Source organism: Malus domestica, chromosome 13 (genome assembly GCF_042453785.1).
Source record: "Malus domestica chromosome 13, GDT2T_hap1".
In the NCBI taxonomy this organism is placed as follows: Eukaryota; Viridiplantae; Streptophyta; class Magnoliopsida; order Rosales; family Rosaceae; genus Malus; species Malus domestica.
In genome coordinates this window covers 16682606-16703391 of record NC_091673.1, presented here as the reverse complement: position 1 = coordinate 16703391, position 20786 = coordinate 16682606, and the positions used below count along the sequence as shown (strand labels likewise).

The 20786-nt window shown below is 41.2% G+C and overlaps 1 pseudogene; it reads left to right on the top strand.

The window, feature by feature from the left end:
• The first annotated feature begins 16906 nt into the window (after positions 1 to 16906).
• On the top strand, positions 16907 to 19151 carry LOC103453210 (homeobox-leucine zipper protein HAT5-like; annotated as a pseudogene).
• Positions 19152 to 20786: the final 1635 nt, after the last annotated feature.

Below are 20786 nucleotides of genomic sequence, written 5' to 3'. Positions count from 1 at the left end.
ACAAAATTAATGTCTCCAATCTCAATTTATCCAATTCAGAAAACACGTCATCAATTTGATTTTGTCATGTATGACACTGGTCTCCTTGCATGTAATGTCCATAGACAAATGTACATGCATGCATGCTCAAAGCTTGAGCTGGCTAGCAAGCTTCCATAAATACCTGATCGAGTGCTATCTGCAGCTATCTTTAATTACCATTTAAGTTAATTAAGATCGAACAATTAACATGATGTTCATGATCAAGGCTAGGCTTCCTTTGTTGTTGATGTTGCATCACTCCACTCTTTTCCTCTCTGCGGCGTCCTACATGATGTCCGAGCTGGCCCAATGTCATCACCGCTGCGAGAGGCAAGTCGACCCAAGGCAACAGCTACGATGTCAAAATATGTGTTTGCGGCAACACGCGCAATACCTGTAGTGCCTGCAGCATTGCCTACGGAGTAGTACTACTCATCCATCACCAAAGCTATGCCAACAGATTTGTGGCCACCAATTGCAACGCTGTATGCAGGCACTCGAGTAGTTCATAGTAGTAAGGAATGCCCCGCGCGATGTTGCGGGATTGAAAATCATACAAAAATTTTGTATCTAGTACTATTTATATACAAAGGATAATACTTTATGTGTATTACATACTATTTACATAAAAAAGATTTGATAGTCCTATTAAAAATCACACAAAATCTACAATTTGACTGAGATATACATACTATTTACATACAAAATCTACAATCTGATTGAGATACATACGCCTAATATGTGTGTACCGCTCTCGACTTTAAACTCCCCTGCATATTTTACAAAATTGACAGATTAAATTAAATATAAAATCCAACTTATTAATTACAAATTTCATCTGGGTAATTTTCAAAATCGAAAAAAAAATATTAAAAGGGTCGAAAGAGAGAATTGGAGAAGAGTCAAATACTAATGAATAAAAGGGTAAATTTCAGTTTATTACCCTCAAGTTTCGTGGTTTTCAACATTTGGTACATCAAGTTTTCTTCGTCCCAAAATCATACCTAAAGTGTTAATTTTGGAACAGTCTCATACATCCGTTAGTCAAACTGTTAAGTCTTCCGTTAACTAATGACGTGGTACCCACGTGAACAATGATTGGGCGCCACGTGTCAATAAAGGGTCCACAAGGAAATTAAAAATTCAAAAAAAGAATCGAAAAAAAAATAAATTTGGTCGTCTTCTACCTCCGGCCCTTCCTCCCTTATCCCTCCATTCTCTTTTCTCCACCAACCCACCAAACCTTTCCTCCTCCATCTTCGATTCCACAACCCTCATCTTCTCTTCAACGGCTTTTCCCTAGCCAATTATTCCTCGTCGGCCACCAGGGCGACAAGCCCTATGACATCTGCTGCCCTTCCGGCCTAGCACGGAACGACATCCTCAAGCGCCACAACCCCACGCAGCACCTCCACGCTCCATCTCCGAGGACCCCATGCAGCCAAACACCCCCACCGTGACAACGCATGTCATCGAGTACTAACCCCACCATCGCCACCATCCTCCTCCGCCGACTCACCCCGGCGCAACCAACAAAATTATAAATAAAAAAAGGAAAAAAAAAGAAGAAAAATAGAAAACCAGGCTGTCGTCTCCTCTCTTCATACCTTTCCCACCAGTAAACTCCATTGATGAACCTTCCAATCCAGTAAACCCCCACCTCTTAGTTTCTCATACCACTTTACAAAAACTAGATTAAAAGCTCCAGAATGGCAAAATAGAAAAAAGTCAAAATGATTCGCTTTTGAATTAAACCTTTTTCCTCCGCAAAATCCAAAAAAGTAGCGATTGCATCTACTATGTATTCCCAGATTTGTAATCAACCCATTGATTACTAAAGAACACTACAATCCAAGCTCCAAATCTGAAAACTTTTCAATTTCTAGGAAACATGGATCTCGATTCAGTGAAATTCACCCCCTAAAATCTAGCATTTTTAAAAGTAATGGCCACAACAGTCCGTAATCACCCCGGCAACCGAAGTCCCAGTTCAGCTTCTCCACCACCGACTCGTCCTCCTACTACCCCACCGCCCCCACACACCCATCGTTGTTTTAGGTTCGAGGGATAGGTGGGCAGAGGTGAGAGAGATGAGGTGGGTGTGGATGAGCCACATGGTGTTTTCGGAGTAAGGGAGGGCGGAAGGGTTGTACTGGGAGATGACAGATCTCATGCATGGCGAATTCGATACCAAATTAGGCTGTTCATTGTGTGGTTTAGCCATGTAAAAATACAATGTACTCAAAAAAAAAATAAGAATACCACCATAGCAAAATACTACATAATAATTTAATTATAAATGCATTTGGCAAGTTAAATAAGAAAACCATTCGTACTGTTTGTACCATACTTGACTAACCCCAAAACTACTAAGCACCGATCAACATTATACCGCCAAGGACCCACAAGAGTTTCCCTCCAACTAGGAGGCCAATCACAACGTGACACATGTCAACATCAGAGACCAATCATAACGCGACACGTGTCGACATCAGAGGCTAATCACAGCACGACAAGTGTCAATGTCAGAATGAAACTAGAAACTCTCTTCTATAAATAGAGATCATTCTCTCACAATATTTCCGAATGTCATTTGTACTAAATCATTCACTAGTACTCACTAAAGGAGAGCTTGAACCTCTGTACTTGTGTAAACCCTTCATAATTAATAAAACTCCTCTACTCCGTGGACATAGCCAATCTGGATGAACACGTACATCTTGTGTTTACTTCCCTGTCTCTATCCATTTATATACTTATCCACACTAGTGACCGGAGCAATCTTGCGAAGGTCACAAACTTAACACTTTCTATTGTACCAGAGTCCTCACTGATTTTGTGCATCAACATTTGGCGCCATATGTGGGAACGACACTTATTCCCACTCTCTTCAGCTTTGTTAAGCTGGTTTCCACCATTCGTACACTCTCTTTTGACCAGGCATTCCTCTCCAACATGGGGAGCGAAAGAAGCCATAGCACGCAGAATGACACCTCTCTTTCACTTGGTGCGAGGCAACGAAAGAAGGAAGGAAAAATGGTTACTCTTCAAGCTAAAGTCGATGAGCTAGAAGCTTAGAACAACAAGATAGCAATGAAGAATGAGGTCTTCCAGGAACAGTATGAGAAGCTCTTTGAGACGCTCCACGAAACTAGGCGTACTCAAACACGCGAGCTTGTTACTCTTGTGGACATCAACCATTATCCAGGTGCCCCCCAACACGGAGGGTCACATTCCTTCGACATGGGTATCCCTGATGAGGAGCGAGCTAATCATCAAAACATTAATCAACATAAGACTTCTCTCAACCCAGCTGATTCAACCCAATGCAGGAGAAGTGGAGGAAAACACATTCTTACAGAAGGAGTGGAAGGATCAAAAGCTGTCTTTCGCGACTGTCGAGACAATCCCATCCATGTAAGCTCGAAGATCAATGACCCAAGGGTCTCTGAAAGACTAGGTCCCCTCCTATGTCCCAGGCCGGCTACCAATTTGAGAAATGGGCAACAAGGCCTAGAGAAACACGAAGGTATAGGGGACTCAGAGATGTTCCGACAGACATACCTTGGAAGTCAGTACGGCGAGTCCAGGGAAAAATCACATGCTCTTGATCAAACCTTCATACTTCCAAGAGAAGATGGAGATTTACGAAAGAAAGCTCCAATGGTACATAACTCCACTCAAGACCCTCTTGTCCTACAGCTTCTTAAGGAAGTAAACAAGTTGAATGCCGAACAACAAGCTGAGATACCTGATTGGAACCAACCTAGGCCTGGCCCTCTTACAAGGAGGATCCTCGACACCCTCCTCAAAGCAAAGACAAAGCAGAAGCTTGGCTGACAACTCTATACTGGAAAGGAGGACCCGATTGAACACCTTAACCTTTTTTAGTCCACCATGGCATACCAGATGCACACCGACGAAGAGTGATATTTTTTTTTCCCCTCTACCCGCTCTGGTGGAGCTCTAAACTAGTATTGTCGTCTTCCACCTAAGACAGTAGAATCATTTGAGGAATTGAGGAAACTGTTTGTTTCTCAGCACATTTTCCAGACCGATCGCTTGCACTCTGCGGACGACTTGTACACTATTCGCCAGAAGCCAGACGAGTCATTACGTATGTAAGCTAGCCACTTCAGCCATGAGTATTCCCGTTGTGCCGAGGTAGATGACAAGACTGCCTTCAAAGCTTTCACGGCAGGCATACGTGACTGTTTCTTTAACTACATGATCAATGCCAACACTTGGAAGACTTACTCTGAGGTGATGGCCCAGGCTTATAACCATGCATCCGCCGTCGAGGCAATGACATACCAAGGGAAACCCCCCACAGCCACCGCTTATCAGCAAGTAGGGAGTGGAAGCCAGATCCAACCAAATGAGAAGACCTCGACCTTCCAAAGGGCAGCGGTGCCTCCATCTGCCTTACTTAATACTTCGCCAAGTCAACAGACATATCAATCTCAGGGCAAAAGGAAAGATTTCCATCCTCACCAGTCTTATTTTAGTAAAAGAAGTAAATGACACTATCATGATAACCAAGGGTATCGCCACGATAATTCCCGCCCCCAGGCAGTCAACACAATGGGCCAAACACGTGTCAAGACAGGCCTTACCCCAAGGTATGAGACATACACATCTTTGAACGCCACATGCGTAGCCATTTACCCCAACATAGCACACCTGATATCGAAGCCAATGCTGAGGCAGTCGGGTTACAAGCCCACGAAAAACACAGGCACATTTTGCTGCTACCACGAGCATAACGGCCATGATGGCGAGAAGTGTATCACCCTTCGTGATCATATTGAAGTTTTGGCGCATGAAGGAAAAATTGATCAATTCCTCATTCACCCTCCAAAGGGTAACTGTAACCAACGCCAGGTGAATGTGATATATTCCATAAGTGGTGGCACACCCATATCTAAATCTTCCAACGGGGCCATGAAAAATAGTGAACGAGCTTTAAGGTCTTGCCACCAAGTGTTTCACGTGGAAGACATTAAGGGAGGCAAGTATCAAAAGCCTAACTGGGATCCAATATGTTTCTACCCTGAGGAAGAAAGAAGTATCATCTACCCTCACAACGACTCACTGATCGTGGAAGCTCACATAGCCAACTTTGAAGTACGACGAATCCTGGTAGACACGGGGGCTTCAGTCAATATCATGTTTGCTGAAGCTTTCAAGACACTTAATGTAGCTGAACACTTGCTCGATCGCTCGATTTCTCCTCTGATAAGCTTCTCCGGTGATATCGTGCAACCTTTGAGGAGCATACACTTACCTTTCACCATTGGTATAGGGCCTTACACAGCTACCATTACCATTAACTTCCTAGTGGTTGATTGCCCAATGACATACAATGTCATCTTGGGACGCACAGGCATCAATAATCTCAAGGTTATGCTATCCATACATATGTTATTGATGAAATTTCCTACCCCTTATGGCAATGGTTACATCAGAGGAGATCAACTTAATGCACGATCATGTTACAACACTTCGGTCAAGCAACAGCACATGCCTGTGCCCAAGGAAACCTTTTATATACATGACCAAGTCATAAAGACCAGTTTAGACGAAACCAACTTGGATCTTCACGGTGGCAACAGTCAACCCGACGATCCTTAATATGACTCTTTCACCCAGCAAGCACAACCTGCTGAAAAGTTGGAGAAGGTCTTTATCTTAAAAGATTATCCGAATCGCATAGTGAAGACTGGCACCACCTTGTCATCACCCATTCGGTTGGCATTGATCTCTTTTTTGCAAGAGAACACTGAGGTCTTTGCCTGGTCATACGAGGACATGCCAGGCATCTCTCGTGATATCATTTGTCATCGCTTAAGTATTGACCCCAAGACCAAGCCAGTGAGAAAGAAGCGAAGATCTTATGACGCTGAACGGTACGAGGCAATGAAGGCAGAAATTGAAAAACTCAAAAGCATAGGCTTCGTCCGCGAAGTCAATTATCCAACCAAGGAAAGTCTCATGCTCCAAAAGGTCTTGTGGTGAATGTGTGTCGATTACACCGACCTAAACAAAGGATGCCCGATGGATAGCTTTCCTCTTCCTCTCATAGACAGACTTATAGACTCTATGACAGGGTGTGAACTCATGAACCCTCCAGACCAAGAACACACAGCCTTCACTACTGACATGGGACTATATTGCTATAAAGTCATACCCTTCGGCCTAAAGAATGCAGGAGCGACTTATCAGAGACTGGTCAATTCAATGTTCGCCGAACAGATTGGGAAGAGCATGGAAGTTTACGTTGATGATATGCTAGTCAAGAGCAAACATGCTGACCAACACATCACCAACCTATCTGAAACTTTCACCATTCTGAAGAGGTATCGAATGAGGTTGAACCCCAACAAATGTGCCTTCGGCGTAGGCTCTAGCAAATTCTTAGGCTTCATGATAAGCCAACGAGGCATTGAGGCTAATCCCAAGAAGATCAAAGCAATCATCGACATGAAGGAACCGGTAACTTCAAAAGACATCCAGAGCCTTACTGGCAAGGTGGCAGCCTTAACTAGGTTCATCTCTAAGGCCACAGACAGATGTGCTCATTTCTTCAAAGCACTTAAAAGAAGTAAGAAGTACACATTACATGGACTGGTCAATGTGCTAAGGCATTCAAGAACCCCAAAGACTACATGAGTAAAGCCCATTTGCTCTCCAAACCTGAGGTTGGTGACACTCTCATTATCTATCTGTCGGTATCGGCTTCAGCAATAAGTTTCGTTCTCATTCGAAATAATGGTAATGTCGAACGGCCTATCTACTACGCTAGCAAGGCCTTACAAGATGCGGAGACACGATACTTCAACATTGAGAAATTGGCTCTAGCATTGGTCATGTCTGCTCGAAAACTTCGCCCTTACTTTCAAGCACACTCTATCATCGTGCTTACCAATCATCCTCTTCGACAGATACTCCAAAGTCCTAACACTTCCGGGTGAATGATCAAATGGGCGATAGCATTGGGTGAGTTTGACATATCCTACCAACCAAAGCCAGCTGAGAAGGGCCAAGCAGTGGCAGACTTCATCGCCGACTTCACATATCCTGTTGACATTGTTTCTACGCCTAAAGAAGTGGTTTCATACCCTCGGAAGCTCATAAAATATGACCAACAGCCCCAGCATGGAGTCTATATGTTGATGGCTTATCCAACCAACAGGGTTGTGGAGCAGGACTATTCCTTACGACCCTTGACAAAATGGTGATAGAGTATGCTCTTCGTTTCAAATTTAAGGCATCGAACAATGAGACCGAATATGAAGCCCTTCTAGCAGGCTTACGTTTGGCCAAACACCTTGGGGTTAAACAAATTGATATCTTCAATGACTCCCAATTGGTGGTTAACCACGTCACCAATAACTTTGACGCTAAAGATAGCTTTATGGCAGCATATCTGGCACAAACACAATTGTTGCTCAAGCACTTCCACTACCAGATCACCTAAATACCTCGAGCGGCAAACAGTCATGCATATGCTTTGGCTCGCCTTGCCTTAGCGGTGGAAGATAAGATTGGGAGAAAAATTCAGGTCGAATTGTTGGCAGCACCATGGCTGTGGAAGTGTACAACTTACAACAGATGGATAGTTGAATTAACCCGATTTATAGATTTCTTGCTCATGGCACCCTTCCAAATGACAAAGTCCAAGCTAAGCAGATTTGATACAAGGCTACCCGTTACTTGATCATTAATGACCAAGTCTACAAGCGGGGTTTTAACCTACCATACCTAAGATGTCTTACACCCATAGAGGCGGAAACTGTCATTCGGGAAATACATGAAGGAGTCCGTGGAGATCATGCTGGATCTCGATCCCTAGCACACAAGGCTTTTCGCCAAGGATATTACTGGCCAACACTCCATCAAGATGGCATCAGAATATCCCACTCATGTGATAAGTGTCAACGCTACGCAACTATTCCTCACTCCCTTTCTGAGCCGCTAACTCCTATGATCTGCCCTTGGCCCTTCGCCCAATAGGGACTTGATTTGATTGGCCCAATGCCTGCAGGGAAGGGCAAGGTTTGCTATGCAATCGTTACAGTTGACTACTTCACAAAGTGGGCCGAAGTAGAACCCTTGGCAACCATTACTGAGGCAAAAATAGAAAACTTTGTATAGAAGAACATCTTTTGCAGATTCGGCATTCCTAATGCGATAGTCACTGACAACGGCCGACAGTTCGACAACAATAAGTTCAGGATGTTCTGCTCTAAGTTTAACATCAACTTATGTTTTGCCTCCCCAACTTATTCCCAATTTAATGGACAAGTTGAAGCCATCAACAAAATAATCAAGCGAACTTTGAAAACCAGCTTGGACAAGGCTAAAGGTTGTTGGCCAGAATTTGTACCCCAAGTCTTTGGTCATACCGCACTTCGTATCAGACATCAACAAGAGAAACCCCATTCTCACTTGCCTTTGGTATAGAAGCAGTTGTCCTAGTTGAGCTTGAGCAAGCAATGTTCCGAGTCCAGAACTACGTGCAAAGCGAAAATGAAAAACAACTTACCCTCAACTTAGATCTAGTCGAGGAACACAGAAACCAGGCTCACTTGAGGAATGTCGCCTACAAGCAGCGCATCTCCAACTACTATGACTCAAGGGTCAAACTTCGTTCTTTCAAAGTGAGAGACTGGGTATTGAAGAAAAGATTACTCTGCGACAGAGTCCCAAGTGAAGGAACACTTAGTCCAAACTGGGATGGACCGTTTGAAGTTGTTGGCATCAGTCGCCCTGGCTCCTACAAGCTTAGAAGCTTCAATGGTAAGACCCTTGGCCATCCATGGAACACTGATCACTTGAAGTACTATTACAAGTAAACTCACATTATACAAGTATTAAGCTTCAGCCATTCGGCATCCTATGTAACGAAGACTATTTGGCATGCATTCAATAAAGAGGTGATTTAGACAACTCGGTCCTAATCCTCTTACATTCTTAGCAATGAAACACTCGGGTTCAAAGCTTCAACATGAATGCTTCTAACATGAAACAAAGTCTAAGTATATGTTAACCAGACTATACAAATAAACGAACAACTTCACAGTATATTCGTTCAATCATACATTCCAACACATTCATACATAAGCCAGCTGTGCTTCGAAAGGGTACTTTGTTTCATTCGACAATTGCTACAATGTGTCTCGACACTTTGCCCTTATTCTCACCAACCAGGTGATGAAATATGAAGAATGAACTCATCTTCATGCCACCAACCAAGTGATGAAATGTACAACCCGTACTCTCCATCATACCACCAACCAGGTGATGAAATGTACAACCCGTACTCTTATTCATGCCACCAATCAGGTGATCAAATGTACAACCCGTACTCTAATATCATTTGACAACTTGCCACTCATGCCACCAACCAGGTGAAGAAGGAACTCATCTTCATGCCACCAACCAAGTGATGAAATGTACAACCCGTACTTTCCTTCATGCCACCAACCAGGTGATGAAATGTACAACTACTTTAATATCATGTGGCAACTTGCCATTCATGCCACCAACTAGGTGATAAAATGTATAACCCGTGCTCTCCTTCATACCACCAACCAAGTGATGAAATATACAACCCGTACTCTAATATCATTTGGCAACTTGCCACTCATGCCACTAACCAGGTGAAGAAGGAACTCATCTTCATGCCACCAACCAGGTGATGAAATGTACAACCCGTATTCTCCTTCATGCCACCAACCAGGTGATGAAATGTACAACCCGTACTCTAATATCATTTGGCAACTTGCCATTCATGCCACCAACCAGGTGAAGAAGGAACTCATCCTCGTGCCACCAACCAGGTGATGAAATGTGATGAAAGGTGATGGAGGAACTCACCTTCGTACCACCAACCAAGTGATGAAAACAATTCACCATTCATTCCACCTACCAGAAGACGAGTGGTACAACTTGTACATGTGAACTCCTAGCATTCACAAATGATAAAAAACCGTCAAGCTTGACAACTCAACTAGGGGAGCACTTATGCCCAACAAGAGTTATAGTCACCAACAAAGTCTTATTGCAAGCCAACAACTTCAGTACATGGCATATGAAGATCAAGCTAATCAGCCCTCTTGCATCTGCTTCAGACATTTCTCCTCTGTAACAATGCAAACACTACAACTTGTAGAAAGCTTCACACACTCTTGATCAAGACAGTGTGAAGCAAAACCAATTTATGGTGCCAACAAGAGCTTCATCAATGAAGGCAACCACAATTCTCAAAAGTTTCACACACTCTTGATCAAGACAGTGTGAAGCAAAACCAATTTATGGTGCCAACAAGAGCTTCATCAAAGGAGTTTAACCACAATTCTCAAAAGCTTCACACAATCTTGATCAAGACAGTGTGGAGCAAAATCAATTTATGGTGCCAACAAGAGCTTCATTAATGGAGGGCAACCACAATTCTCAAAAGCTTCACACATTCTCGATCAAGACAGCGTGAAGCAAAACCAATTTATGGTGCCAACAAGAGCTTTATCAAAGGAGTTCAACCACAATTCTCAAAAGCTTCACACTCTTGATCAAGACAATGTGAAGTAAAACCAATTTATAGTGCCAACAAAAGCTTCATCAATGAAGGGCAACTACAACTCGTAGAAAGCTTCACACACTCTTGATCAAGACTATTCGAAACAAATTCAATTTATATGGTTCATCCAAACCTTCGACTACTACAAGGTGTGGCTTGCATCACAATCTCTTGTTCAACAGTGTGGAAGCAAAATTTGTATATATTGTCTCTCCCACATTTTCAAATTTCTAATTTTTCCCAAACAAAAAAAAAAAGGAAATTCAACAAATTTCTAGTTTTCTCAAAAAAAAAAAATGAAATTGGGAAATTCAACAAAGCTTCATCAATGGAGGACAACTACAAATTCTCAAAAGCTTCACACTATCTTGATCAAGATAGTGTGAAACAAAATCAATTCATGGTACCCAACAAAAGCTTCAACACAAAAGTTTTACCTACAAAGCTTCAACTACAAAGCTTCAACACAAAAACTTCATCCACAAAAGTTTTACCTACAAAAGCTTTACACATAAAAGCTTCACCTACAAAAGCTTCACCCATAAAAGTTTCACCCATCACAAAAGCTTCACCCACAAAAGCTTCACCTACAAAGCTTCAACACAAAAGCTTCACCTACAAAAGCTTCACACACTCTTGATCAAGATAGTATGAAGCAAAATCAATTCATGGTACTCAACAAAGCTTCAACCTCAAAGCTTCACCTACAAAGCTTCATCTATAAAGTTTAATATATATATATATACTTTCGGAAATTCGAAAAAAAAATCGAAAAAAAAATATTTGCCTAGGTCTCATCTTCTTTGGGCCTAACAACTTTCATAAAAAATATATATGAATGAGGAGTTTTGGGCTACCACATAGAAAGGAAAATGGTGAAGTTTTGTTACTTTGGAAACTTGGCTACTAGCAAGACACCTCATTCGTCAACTCCCTCGACCGGAGACTTAGGGGACTCCTACCATATGCTACTACACCTTGATACTCGGAAGTCTCACGACCACTCAGTGACTTGGATTTTTCAAGTCTCCAACCGAGAAGTTTTCCTCACTAGGGAAATTAAGGAAGCATTACCTCAACCTACATGTTTCACTCATAAAGCTTCAAAATACAAGCTTCAACAAAAAAAAAGAACTTAGTGAAGGAAGCCTTGGTGTATTTAACACAATACAAATTACTTGGAGCAAACGACACTCTTATTCCAGAGTTGGTTTTATATAAGCTAGACAACAAATAACTTTTGTTATTTGCCAACTATATCCAACCCTCAACCTTGCAACGTAAATCAAGCTAATTTCACATATACCAATAGAAAACCAAAATATTAGTGTTTGGAAAGTTATTGTATTTGAAATTTCAGGAGTATTTGGTGTAAGTACAGAGTAAAACTTGCATTATACTTTCAAATGCTGCTTTAGCTTCTTCACTCCTTTCTTCAATAGCTTTTCTCTGGGCTTCTCTGGCCTATAAAATACATAATAGGAGAGAGAAAATTAAAAGTTGTACCCTAAAAAACAGAGTACACTTTTAGACAAATATTGTTCAAACACCCAAATATAATGCATGATATCTGCCAAAAAGTAAAATATTTCTCGATTAGATTTCTTTCGTTCACGAACTTTCTCTTTGACAAACTCTTGAGATAGAACCAAAAAGGAAAATCTGTCACAACTGGTGCAAGTAGAGGGTAGGGATGGACAAATACGGTTCTGGGTAACCGCGGTTACCCGTCCATTTAAATTTCACGGTTACGATTATAGGTAACCGTTTAGATAAATAAACAATTATGGGTATAACCGTTTACCCGTGAAATTTAAATGGTTAGTTATGTGTATTAACCGCGGTTATAAACGGGTAACCGTTTACTCATTTATTTTATATATGTAAAATTAACATAAGCCATGTTCCTTATCAGACAAAACTTAGATCAATGCTATTGACTATAGTGCATGATTCATGTAGCTAATATAATATAGTTTTTCTTAACCACTTTAAATTTCATGGTCCATTATATATATTATGTTAATACTTTACATTCCGAGTTAAATAATCCAAGAATATTGTCATTTAACAGTTTTCATAACTCAAGATACTTAGCAAATTTTATATTACTTTCATTGTTAACAGTTAAAAATACCGTCTGTAAACTATTATTTCAATTATTAGAATGGTATAAGTACTTAAAAAATTACCTATAACGGTGTTTAATTGTTAGAAAAACAAAATTATGACAAATTTTTCTTTTTTAATTTTCAAGTTATTAAAAAAACACGTAGACGGGTGAAAAATGAGTAAATGGTAAAAAAGAAATGATAAATGGGTAAACGGGTACTAAACGGTTATGGTTAAATGGGTACACGGTTATGGGTATGGTTAAACGTTTATAAACGGTTATGGGTATGGGTATAACCTTTAGGCAATTACCCAACGGGTAAACAGTTATACGGATATGAGAATAAACGATTATGGATAAATAATCGCGATTACCCGCCCGCCATAACAGTTGCCCAGTAGAAGAGAAGGAGGCAGAGATGAGTTACTACCATCTTTAGTACAATTTACCTTAAATTCATCCTTCAGGTATGCAGATAATTCCTCGCGTATTGAACTCCATAACGTTATCAACAAATAGGCCGTATCAATTAAACTATTCATAAAGGAATAGAATTGAAGGAGTTCAATATGGGTTGTATGTTTATACGTAAGCGATCCAAATTACAAATCAGCATTTCCAAAAGAAACCTATTTCATCAGCAGAACTCAATTCTTTTAGTTTCTGAGCTTACCCAAGCCCCAAATACAACTTAATTAACAAAACACCAAATAATCGCACACAGATTCATCAAACCACCGAAAAAATTAAAACCCAAAAACTAAAAGCAACAACGCAGAAAACCCAGATCAAAATGACGCCTAAAGACGCCCAAGAAAATCAAATTAGGAAATCATGAGGGCAAGGATCAACGAAGAACTCACCGAAATTGAATCGAATGGAGAGAATAAATAGCAGATACAAATAAGGAGGAGCCCTCCCGATGCCCAAAAAAAGAAATGATTTCTAAGGTTTGATAGGGTGGGCGGGCTGTCGGAGATTTTTTTGGTTCGAATTCAAGTCGAGCGGAACCTAGACGTGGAGGAGGAAATTGAGTTTTCTCGCTGTGCTGTCCAAGAGAGTAAACGACAGCTCAAGAACTCAGCGGACAAAATGGCAGACTTATAATAATACAAATTAAGCAAGGAAAAAATCGGAACTACACTGTTCTTTTTCAGTTTTAGTATATGTATATCTTTAATGTTAGAAAGTCACACGAAGAGTTTGGTGCCTTAAAACTTCACAAAAAAAAAATTAGACTATAAAGCCTCTTAAACAAAAAAATCTTCAACTAGTCGAAAATAATAAAAACAAAATAGTAGGGACAAACTGGTAAAAAATCAGAACTCAACAAAAAACTGTATTAGAAAACAAAATAAATAAATTAAAAAATTAAAAAAAAAACAGAATTTAAAACCAATACACGGAGAAGGCACAAGGAGAGATAAACGTGAACGTGCAAAGTGGGGTTGAGGAGGAAAAGAAACGCCCTAATCGTGCAAAAAGCACCAGTTTTGCTGGATGAGAGATATATAGAAGGACACAAAGTAAGAAACTGAAAAGAAAAAACCGAAACAGTTCTGCAGGAAGAGAAGATGATACAAAAGCCATTGCTTGCTCATAAATTTGAAGAGAATTACAGGTTTGCTCTTCTCTGATTCCATGCAGTTGTTGGATCACCACACTCTTTTCATTGTTTCTATTTTTTTTTTTTAAATGGATCACACAATTTGGTTCTAAGATTAGCATATAGATATGTTTTCTCATCTTGCAGATTTATGAACAAGGATTGGGTATTTCTCTCTGGTGATTTTGCGGGTGAAGTAGGTTTTCTTTCTCCACTTTTTACTGATTTATCATCTATGCCATATAATTGTTTGGGAATTTATTGGAATTTAATTCAATTCCTCTGTGTTTCATTTTTTTGTCTCTCTTTGGCACACTACCCACTTACAATTGAGATCAAATTGGTATGTTCAGATTTTCCTGGGTAAACCTTTTCTCTTTGTCCCCTGCTCTATATTTTCATGTTTTAATGGTCTCCCTTCGTTTTCTTTTTCTTTTTTTTTACGTTTCAGATAGCAACTATGGGTCCTCTATACAAAAAGAAAGATATCCAAATAAACATAGAGAGGGGAAGTGACTATTTGATTTCCATGGCAACTGGAAGCGGCAAGTCCAATATTTGGTTGGTTTGACATTTTATATTTTGTTTTATGTGTATAGTTTAATGAAATGCCTGAGAAAAACCATCATGATCATGATGCTTGGTAAACAATTTCTCCTAAAAAAATTTTACAAGAGAAATCCTGAGCAAAAGATGTCAGTCATTGAGAAATCTTTCTCTTTGCATTTCTTTTTTATAGAGAACTTCTTTGCATGGTTGGCTGCCTTTTATAACTCTTCTGGTTAGATGAATTGTACTCGCTTTACTCTTTTTAGATATAACATGAAATTAGACATACGCTTTGTCCATGTATAGGTAAAAAGTTAAAAGAAAAATTATCCTTTTTATAGCTTAACGTGGTTGTTCCTACTTTTTTAGGTTCCTTTGTGCATGGTTCTGATGGATTAAAGTTTTAGGACACACACCAGCTAAAATTTATTATATAGCTTTTTGCCTTTTAATTGGTGCTTCGGTTGAACATGATGCAGGATTTCTTGCACTCTGTAATGATCAGAACCTCACCTTCAATTGAGAATGCCTACATGCCATTTGACAACACTCCAGTAATTATTGAAGCATTTAATATGAACATATTATGTAGCTGCAGGACAAGTTGCTTCTAAATTATAATAGAGAAGGTTTTAACGGATAATGGAGATACCGAGAAGATGTGATCGAACAAAAGCCAAAGTTCCCAACAATATAGTTGTCTTGCCTACTGTTCTGAAGAGAGCACAAGAGTGTCTTTCAAATATTGACAAATTAGACCCTCAAAACAGAATCATATATGTTAGGACGTGCTAATACATGTTTTTTAATCTATCAAGATAGAGAGTAATATTTTTCTTAGTTTTATTCTTGGCGTGTGTTAAATGTGATAAATGTGTAAGACGCCCGTTGTGTGCATCTTTAATAAAGATACGAAAAAACGAAGGATATGTAAAACACAAAAAAACGTATATTAAATAAGGCAACATAAATAGTTCATTAGCATACCTTCATAGCTTTTGTTTTACATGTAGACAACACATTGATAGAGAAACAAAGGAAAACCTCAAATTACACGAATTACGTATTTTTTCCATGATGAGTTTTTAGAACGTGCATGATAAAGAAAATGTATCTCCCTTGCATAATACATTAAAAATATATCTTGACAATTACAATAAAAAACAACTAACACAAGCCATCTTTAAGGGCGCGTAGCGCCCGTGATTAAAAAAATGTCTCTCGCACGCACGTTAGTGTGTGTAGAGAGGTTAGTTGAATTTAAGTGAGCTATTTCCGCGGACATGAAAGAGCTCTAGTTTTCTGTTTAGAAAATTAAATAATGAGAATGAGCCTGAAGACTTCTTCAATCACTCGGTTAAGACTCCTTGCTATGAAAATTGCAAGGAATGCCTCTCCAGGATCATTTGACAAATTCACAAAGCTCCTTGTTCGCACGAGCCTAAACTGCACGAACCAACGCTCCTGGTCTGCATGAGTTGAAACTACAAACGACACCAACGCTCCTGGTATGCACGAGCATAAAAGGCAACACCAAATGCTCCTTGTTCGCACGAACCAAAGCTCCTTGTCCACACGAGCCTAAACTGGAAGACACGAAGCTCCTCGCCTACATGAGCCTAAACTGCATGGCACAACGCTCCTGGTCTGCACGAGCATAAAAGGCAACACCAAATGCTCCTTGTCTGCACGAGTTGAAACTGCAAACGACACCAACACTCCTTGCCTGCATGAGTTAAAACTGCGTACGGCACAAAAAATCCATCGCTCATTTGAACTACGTTTTGACTTGATCTCTTTCTTTGGAAGGGTACGTAGGCAGCTCAAGCATTCAATTTCGAGTTCAGTCACATCAAAAAAAAAAAGAAAAAAAAAAGGTTTGATTAAATTTCATTGATGAAGGTCAATTTTATTATAAATTTATTTTGTTAAAAAAAATGAATACACATGTTATTATGTATTTACAAAAAAAAAAATAATAATACAATTTCTTCAAAAAGAAAAGAAGAAAAAAAAAGAAAAAAAGGAATGTGTGTCTAGGTCGAACAGCAACAAAAGAAGGCAGAAAGCGCCATGGACTCAAAAGCAACACCAGACCCAAGCCTGCGTCAAGTCCAACGTCCAGGCCCGGCTCTCAAAGCCCAAATCCGTGTCTTCTTCCACGCACAGGTCTTAGTAGCTGAGGCACACAGCCCAAATTCCAGGCCCACCCCATGCTATGCGCATGCTTCTCGACTCTCCACCTTGCAAAAATCCTATCCTCCTTCTCCGGCGGCCTTACCATCTTAATTTCCATGGAGGTTTTGGAGCGTTAAACTCCAACTTCTTGTTTGATAGTACTCTCTACTATTGAACCCGTCTTACATAAAGCTTCAATATTACTATATCTCTTCGCCATAACCGTAGTTCGGGCGGCAGTGCTGGAAAAGATCGGTGGTGGTATGATGGGATTTTGTATATGTCCTTTGGAGACTCCGGCGAGGTTGCTTTGGAGCACCAGTTTTTTCCGCCACAAGATTATGATTTTCTAATTAAATCCAGACCCCTTAAAACAAAGTACATAATAATATTCAGTCTTTAAGAAAGAATCAACGGCGGATAATTCACGCGCCACCAGTTCCTGCCAGCGCTCGGAGTTCACCAAAGGAAGATCAAGAGATCAGTTGTTTAGCTGGAAAAGATGATGGAGCCGGGCCGTTTTTTTTCTTTGAACCTTCGCCGTCGTCGGCGGTTTGCCAGCCAGGTGGTGGTGGCAACATGTTGTTCCTCGGGAATCCTGATCACGTTTTTCGAGGGCCAAGATCGATGATGGGATTGATGGATCAGGAGAGCTCACGAAGGCGACCTTTTTTCAGCTCCTCCTCGTCGCAGGACGAACTGTTCGACGAGGAATACTACGACGAGCAGCTGCCGGAGAAGAAGCGCCGCCTCACTCCTGACCAGGTGCATATGCTGGAGAAGAGCTTTGAGACAGAGAACAAGTTGGAGCTGGAGCGAAAGACGCAGCTGGCCAAGAAGCTAGGACTACAGCCAAGACAGGTGGCCGTGTGGTTCCAGAACCGCCGCGCTCGGTGGAAGACCAAGCAGCTCGAGCGGGATTACGACCTTCTCAAGTCTTCCTATGACACCCTTTTGTCTGATTACGACTCCATCCTCAAGGAGAATCAGAAGCTCAAATCCCAGGTGGTTTCCATAAACAAGAAGCTTGGAGGTAAAAAGTAGGCTAGTAGCACAAAAGCAGCAGCATTTGCAGCGGATGATCATGATGACGAGAAGCGTGGCCCTCTTCTTCCAGCCGGTGATCAGATGACGGAGGTTGTTCCGATAACTAGTCTCAAGTATAGCTGCAGCGTCAAGGTGGAGGACCGCCTGAGCTCAGGGAGCGGAGGAAGTGCAGTGGTGGACGAGGCCGAAGTCCCTCAGCCTGTGGACAGCAGTGACTCCTATAATTTCCCAAACAACATCCACAATTACTACCCTCATGATCATCACACTTATCATCATCATCATCAATACACGATGCCACCAACGACCATGCTGCTACCGACGGCTACGCTTCGGAATATTGCATGCCTGAATCGTCTTCGAGCCATGAACGCAAAGGTTATCCGCAACAAGCTTACGGGTCTGCCAGAAGGTCTGGTTTATCTCCATAACTCAAGCCTCCGCGCCCAAAAACGACGGCGTTCTGCGCCCAAAGCCGCTCCAACCAAACCTGGGCCTCCTCTCCCTCAGGAGTTCTGAATCCTGCATTGTTTTCAAAAAAAAAACCTGCTCTTGGCCTATCGACCAACTTCACCTGCAACGGCAGCGTCATGGTGCAGGTGGTGGTGCTACAATGCATCATCTGGTACATTCTCCCCAACAACACCGTAGAGCAGCAAGCAGAGCAAGAGAAATGGCTTTCGTGGCATCAGCGACGAAGAGGATGGCCAGGCGTGCAGGAAGAAGATCCTTCAAAATGATATCCGCATAGCGTTGATGGTGGTGGTTCAGTGCTGCATGAAGCGAGACTACCTAGCTGCAATGGACCAGTACATCAAGCTGGCTATTGGGAACGCCCCGTGGCCAATTGGTGTCACTATGGTTGGCAGTCCACCCGTATTCACCCGCAGAACTGAGCTCCACAAAGCCTTCAAAAAAAAAAAAAATGGTGGATCTGCTCTCGTGCCCTCGTCTACTTCAAGTCCAAGACTTCTTGCATACACCTGGCCTCCCTTGAGCTCGTCACGTTTCTCACCATGTTCCTCATCTCCGCGCCTGGCCTCCTCAACTCCATGTTTTCCGTCGAGTTCCATCCCTGCAAAGCACCATATATAAAAGAAAAAAAGAATGGTGGAACTTATTGCATTCGCACTAAAAAAAAAAAAAAAAAAAAAGTTACAAAAGTTTCTGGAGGTGCATCAGGCACCATTCTAAAAAAGAAAAAAAAAATATATATATATATAATAATATAAAAAAAAATTTGGGGATAGTGGACGGCAAAGAGGGTGTGGTGCCATGTGTGCATATAATTGTTATATACAAATTGTGGTTTTGTGGAGTATAAAACTCACATAGTCAAACATTGCAAACAGCATATATGGTGGCCATCATTTAGGTCATGATGGTGGATGTGAACACCACCGAAAAGCAAAAGAAAAAGGTGGGTGTGTGTATATGGTGGGTATGTATTATATATATGTACGTGGCACCAAAAGCATTGTATATAAAAATAAAAAATAAAAATAATAATAAATAAAAAACAAGAGAAAGGGTCATGGTGCGGTATGATTATGGTGGCCATCATCTAGTTAGTGGTGGTGGTGTGAGCACCACAGAAAGCAAAAAAAAAAAAAAAAAAAAAAAAAAGCATTGGGAGAAATAGAAGTCCATTTTATTTATTTTTCTGGAAATTTTACATAAATTTGCATTATACATACCTTTAAAAAAAAATCAAATCAAATCAAATTTACAAGAGGGGATCTTCAAGGACGATCAGGTGGCGCCTCACTACTCGGCAGAGCTCCAGAAATGAGAGACGCCGGAGGTTGACTGTTTGAAGCCACACCACTCGGCGGAACCCCAGGAGGAGAAGGCACTGAAGGTTGATCATTTGAGGCTTCATTACGCGGCACAGCCCCAGAAGACGAAGGCAAATGCTACTGGAACAAACCCACAAACCTCTGATGATTAAGTAAAATCTGACCATCAGATTCCTGCATCTGGTCAATCTTCCTCTTCATGTTTGTCGCATAACTATGTGCGAGCTTATGCAATTGTTTATTCTCCTGCTTGAGCCCTCTAATCTCCTGTTTGAGACTCGTCACTTCAGCCGCCAATGATTCAACTTGACGGGTTCGAGCAAATAGCCGTTGGGCCATATTAGACACAGAACCTGCACACTGCACACTGAGAGCCAGAGAATCCTTAACAGCCAACTCATCAGACCGTTTGGAAAGTAGTTTGTTATCTCTGGGAGTGACAAGGTTTCGGGCCACCACCGCAGCGGTCATATCATTCTTCACCACCAAATCCCCAATGGTAAGAGGACCAGTATGGGATATGAAGGACGGCCATATGTTGTCTGGAGAAGGCGGGACTGCCTCTTCACCAAGATTCAAATCAAAATGACGGTCGGAGGGTCCAGACATTTTCAAAGGTGTTGAAGGAAGAAGAGGTCGGATAAATCAAGATCTTAGAAGTACAAGAAGGGAGTTTCTACAAGCGAAAATTCAAGTGTGCTTTGAAACGAACTGCGTGCCTCTATAAAAATCAACACTCGACGAGATTTCAGAGATTGAAGAAGCGAGCTCAGAATTCGAAGAGGCCAATTTAAAAAATCGAGGAGGCAAGCTCAGAAATCGGAGAAGCATCTTGCTTTTCCAGACGCGTTAGCACCCGTCACGCGCAAACTCAGCTTTGCGGAAATCACG